The sequence below is a fragment of the Papilio polytes genome, unplaced genomic scaffold (genome assembly GCF_000836215.1).
Source record: "Papilio polytes unplaced genomic scaffold, Ppol_1.0 DF823980.1, whole genome shotgun sequence".
NCBI lineage: Eukaryota > Metazoa > Arthropoda > Insecta > Lepidoptera > Papilionidae > Papilio > Papilio polytes.
Genome location: NW_013525224.1, coordinates 946 through 7146, shown reverse-complemented (window position 1 = coordinate 7146; position 6201 = coordinate 946).

The window sequence follows — 6201 nt, the reverse complement described above, 5'->3', positions numbered from 1 at the left end:
AACTAATGAGGTATTGCAAAATGAAGGGGATTTCAAGAAGGCGCTAAATGTTCTCTATTAAATTGACAAGTTCTTGGTTCATTCTTGCCATGTATGTATTACTGGAACAGGATAAAGCTCTCGTCGAAAAATTGAATCCGAGCGAGACGTCAGTAAATACCATTTTTCCATCTTTGACCATGGTGACCATATTGAAATTTATTTTAGGATAACAAGTATAAAAAAGTATTCGTGACCTGACGTGAGCAGGTAATTGCTTTGGATGGATTTTAATCAATAGTACTAATGATAAACTTGCTTAATGTGGCACTATACGTTTGTCGTTTTTACTTGCTTTTTACACAAGCGTCATATACAAGGAGTGGCTAGTGGTACTCGTGAGATACGACATGCAGATGGACACCTCCGTGAAGTTGGCCCCCACATCTCCGAAACGGCTAGGCCCGTTTTTGTATAATTATTTTTTTAATAAAAACCCCTACACTGACGACACGCGTTAGACTATATAGATTCACGCTATTCAACTTGGGGGGGGGGGTTAAATAAATTGGAAAAAGTGTCATGCGGGAAAGGGACAAAAACTACAAGCCAATAGCAGCAAAAAAAACAAGGTTGCCATAGTTACTCATAAACAATACTCGCCAAAGCCAAGGGCCTTCGTTGTCATTTATGCATTTAAATTTTGACATTTGCAATTGAAAGTTTAACGAAATGTAAGCAATGAAACACAGTTTTTATAATTTCACGATGATGAAGACACACAAAAGCATCCAGTAACTTTATAATGATATTTAAGCTTGTGTTATAGAATCTTACTTTTATTAAAATGCGAAGGTTTGGGTGGATGAATGTTTGTTTGGAGTTTTTGACCGACTTCCCAAAAGAAGGAGGTACTCAATTTGTCTTTTATAGTTTCGTTTTTTAGCTTAAACGGTGGACTTATCTTCATGATAAGCATAGATGTGGAGGATAGTCTGGAACAACACATAGGCTACTTACTTCTTTTTTTTAATTTCATGCGGACGAAAGCTAGTGAACAAATAAATGAGTCATCCAAGTTAATTTTTTTTATAGTTAATGAAACGGTTGAAACGTTCATTAAGTTGAAGGGTGATCAACAGTAAATTAAACTAGTTAGTTCAATTAACGCCCATCCCCATCCCTAATTCGCATTCGCCTTTAACTCGTCTCGCAGAAATGTTGCCAATGCTACGGCAATTGCCGTGTTTTACCAAAGAGTGTATAAAAATAATGTGTTTACGGCTTTCGGGCCATGAAATTGCTTTTAATTACAGAATCTACGGTCTACGGCCGCAACCTTGACGCTGTAGTAGGATCTACGGCTTTTCGAAAATCTACAATAATTCAATGATTTTCTTTAATAAATTCCTTTTCAAATGATTTGATTTTATAAAACAAAGGAAGGACAGTTTTAACACAGTTCATTGATATTAAAAATGGTGAATTAGCAACTTTTAGAAAAAGTCCTTTTTACTGGTGCTACGGCCACCGAAGATATTTTTCCATACAAACAGTTTTTTTTTCACAATGTACACTTGATGTACACGGCTGGGTAAAAAATTTCATTGGCAATACTGACTCGCAGGGACTGTTGATTGATGTTTGCTCGTTTCGTGTTCGTGTTCTATCGGCTCGGCTCGTATAGTTCCGTGCAACAAGCCAACAAAACAAGTTGGTTGTGGTTGTGATTTGTTATTGGATCTGTATCTCTTTGGTTGTGTAGCGGGTAGCTTTGTTGCGTTATAATGCTTTTTGCGTTGTTTTAATATAAATAATAAATAGGTAAGCTTTGGCAGGAAACTACATAGTATTTCAGTGTTTGTTGCGGTAGTGGTTATGTTTCCTTTCAATATTAACATGCCTTTACGTTCTTTGTCCTTGTGAAATGTGAACACTCACATTTGTATTTTTTTACAAAACTGATTTATATTTTTGTTAGCGGATACAGAACGCTAAAAATTTGAAAAGGGACTACTTGGAATTGTGTCGAAGTGTAAAAGTGAGTGAAACATATTGTTTTTAATAAACTGAAGAGACTCGAGCGGTTAATTTAAATGTTAAAGGTGCGTGGAGCGCCTATTTCAAAGTGTGATTGGTGGTGCACGCGGTGACTGGGTGAGCGGGCGAAGGCGCGAGGGTGCGGACGTGCGAGAGCGAGGGCGAGGGCGGCGGCATGTCGGGTGCGGCGACGCCGACGACCGCGGAGTGCGCGGCGCTGGACGAGCGCGATCTGGAGCCCCGCACGCCCATGAAGCGGCTCGGCTCCACCAGAAAGCTCGCCGCTTTCAGCAGTAAGTTTTACTTATTACTCGCCCTGTGGCTTGTGTCAAGCTTATAAGGCGATATTAGAACGTTTAAAAAAAACCTTGCGTTTTTTTGTACAGTGAAAATTCTTTATTTAGAAATGCATGCGTTATATATCTACTAATTTATACAGATAATTAAATTGGAGTATGTGTACGTAATATAGATACATTTCGTAAACATGGTGTCTGTGTTGCGTGTCATTAAAAGCCAGTTTTTTTTAATTATTCCGGAAAATCACCGAAACCCACCCTTCCCTCATCCCTTTTAATACAAAACTAGCTTTTCTAAAGATTTAACAATCAAATTTTAGTAATAAAACAGGTAATACAATAAAATGCTATAATAGTTATCATTTGTTGAATAAAAAAATAATGAAACAAACTTATATGTGAATTAAGAGACATTCAAACTTTTGCTGGCACCAACTAAACAATGATCAATTAGTTTATTATTTTCTTGTTTTGAAGTCAGTCTTTGTTAAATATTTATTAACACTTGACTGTCCTATCTTCAGACTCTCACATTGTCAGTGGCATTTACAAAGCAAAGTTATAACATTTGTTTCAGTATTTGACTGAAAGAGTAAGATGTTTTAACAGTGAAAATAAAATGAAGCCACTTTTTAAACCACATCTTGCTCAGTGATGTCCTTGCTAAATGTACAAAATACACATTTGCAAAAAACATGCTTAGTAACAAATTGTCATTTAAATTACTTGTATTACAATTAACTTGTTTATTTATTTACTAAATGTGACTACATAAAGTGGCCTACATGTTCATCCAGACTGTGGTCAACATATATGCCAATTTCATTGTGATCCATTGAGCCTTTAGGAGATACCTTCTACATCCATCCAAACATACAAACTTTTGCATTTATAATATTAGTAAGATTTATATTTATAAGTGCAGCCAATTAAAAGTCTACCACTGAAGTGTTGTCACTCTGCCACTAAACATATACTTAACTATCTACTGACCGCAACCTATATTTAAAATATCCGCCAAATTATTTAAAAAATAGAAAAAACTGCATATCCCTCGAAAATCTGACAATATTTGGGATTCAACATTTCCCATGTTTTACTCCAGACTTTGTTCATACCAATTATCTATAAGTTATGTTGAACAGTTGCAGAATGATCGAGTAAAAATGACAAAAGAAAATCAATGTAACCAATGGGAAAGGTAACTATATTAGGGATCAAACCTTGTATTTGACTGAAATGAGCATTGCCGATCATAAGTAAACAGCAACAAACAAAATCATAAAAACACCACGAAAAAATTATGAAGTAGGTGTACCATGGTATTGAAGTCATAATTGAAGGCAAATTATTTGAAAAAAATGGCACTGATGCATAAATGTTAGCCGTCCCTGATCTAGAACTTTAGAAATGCTTTATTAGACCTAACTATATGTAACGGTACCTTCACTATATCTTTGGGCTCAACAATTGGTTTCGCTTTCGTATTATCCCTGTCACACACGCAATGATGGCTTATATCATTTCTCGACTGCCCCCTGTATCATAAACTGAACCATGTGAACCATAGAAAAGCGGAGGCTGAAAACTGGCGCGATCTTCAGTGACAAGCTGGAGGCCGCATCAGCTGAGCCTTCTCCTTTTGGCCAAGAATTTTTGTCTTTATTTTTATTTCAGTATTATGATTTGTAAGTTGTGTTCTTTTAATTTTTTTTTTGGTCAGTAAATAGTGTTTTATTTATTACTTATTATGTTTTTCAATGTGAAATTCGCGTCGATCAGGTTACATATGCCATTGTTAATGTTCTGAATATGCTCTGCTATCCCATAAGCATAGGTGATAAGCATATTCAGTGTATTTACCTTGTATTCCTGTCAAGAAACCAACTATTTTGCAATAGTCTATTCCTGGGCAATTGAATTCTGTATATTTTATCTTTTACACTATATTTTTCATACTATCGTTACTATTTTCTCACTAAATACGACATAGTAGTCGGTTATTATAACTGTAATAGATTTTTTTTTTTTAATAATAATGACAAGAAAGCACTCACTAGTACCGTTTATATGTAATGATGGTGAATGGATATGGATGAAGATGGATATCCAAGAGTTATTCAATGTTTGGAATTAGAATCCAAGCATTAGATCTGAAACCCAAAAAAATTTTTTTGTTAACCTGTATAATCTAACATTAATACATATAAATAATATGTACGTTTTACGGCGGCGTAATAAATTAGAAAGTCGAAATATTTCGCTGCTTCTTCACATTATTTGACAAGACGACGCCGCATTCGAGGGTATGATAATTGGCAGTGACTTTTTGAACATCGACATGAATTCGCCGAAGTAGCGAAACGACTTACCTGTCTTTCGTTGACGAAGGAGCGGACGCACTGAAACAGGATATTTACCCTTCTTATGCCCCTTCTCTTACTCCAAATTCACTTCCTTTTTTTTCGTATTACACTATATGAAAGGGATGGAAACTGTAAGTAACCGCATGGTCGACAAACCATTGTGGTGGGTTTCCACCCAGCCAACGTACTCGTGGTCGAAGAGTTTATTTCATCTAATCGTGACTATTTACAAATATCTTGGACCCTGTGTCTACTTGTAATTATTATTGACGAGCTGCTGCCCGCAATTTCGTCCGCGTGGTATTAGAAAACATACGAACTATATAAATTACAGAACGCTACGTATCCCTCGGGAACCGGACATTTCTCGGGGATGAAGCTTATCCCATGTGTACTTCAGGCTTTGTTTTGTATCTTTGCCAAATTTCATTAAGATATGTTGAACCGTTGCAGAATGATCGAGTAAACATTAAAAAACTAAATTAATGAATCCCACGGGAACGGTAAGTATTTACGGAACAAAAAGTAACCTATGTGTTCTTCCAGACTATGCTCTAAACCTGTGCCAAATTTCATGGAGATCCGTTCAGCCGTTTAGGCTACAAACGCTAACAAACATCCATCTATCCATCCATCCATCGTAAACATTCGCATTTATAAGAAAGATAGATAAAGAAAGAAAGAAGTAAGATTAGTTAGATAAGATTTATTTTCTACCAAATACCACTTTTTCAACAATATTCTTGTTTTTTGTAATTATTAACCTCTTACTCTTTACCCCCCAACTTTCTCATAAAAGTAGCACGGCAGCCGTTGGCCACAGTGAGTCTTCAATTTTGAATATATCATTGAATCCTATAAAAAGTCGTCGTAATTTACGTGCAGTTTTTAATCGATTTTGTAAGGAATTGATTTGAGGTTTGAGGTTAGGGTACGAAAGGAAAAGGATACCGTTACGCGATTTCCGTGCCCTGTGCCCAACCATCATTCAGATGCCTCCTCTTGGTTAACCTTGTGGTGTTTTACCGTGGCACAGGTGAGATAGAATAATGCACTTAACTTGGTTATACGATAGGCCCGTGATCGTGGTACATGACCGGCCCTCTCGACTGCAAGGATGCGATCGCCCGCGCCCGTCAAGTCAACCAGGCAGAGACAACCACTACTCGTAGTCAACGCACTACATGTAGGTCAATACACTACAAACTTCAATGGTATTTTTGTAATTTTCCTGTTTGCGAAGCCTAGTTTAGTTGCGGTGGTACTAAATATTAACTTCGACGTACTATATTACGAGCATAGTCTTTCATATATAAATGAGTAATACAGTCGACACTGTGTTGAAATTAAATATAGAGTACCGGGGATGGCCGACTTACGTAATATCACTAACCTAGGACGTAGTCGGGAGTAAGTCCCAATAGTTAGGAAACGGTCTTATCATGTATTCTGGGTTTTGTACGCGACGACGGGGTCTGCGTCAATCCGGGCCGATAGTTGCCGCCAGTGGCCCGGGA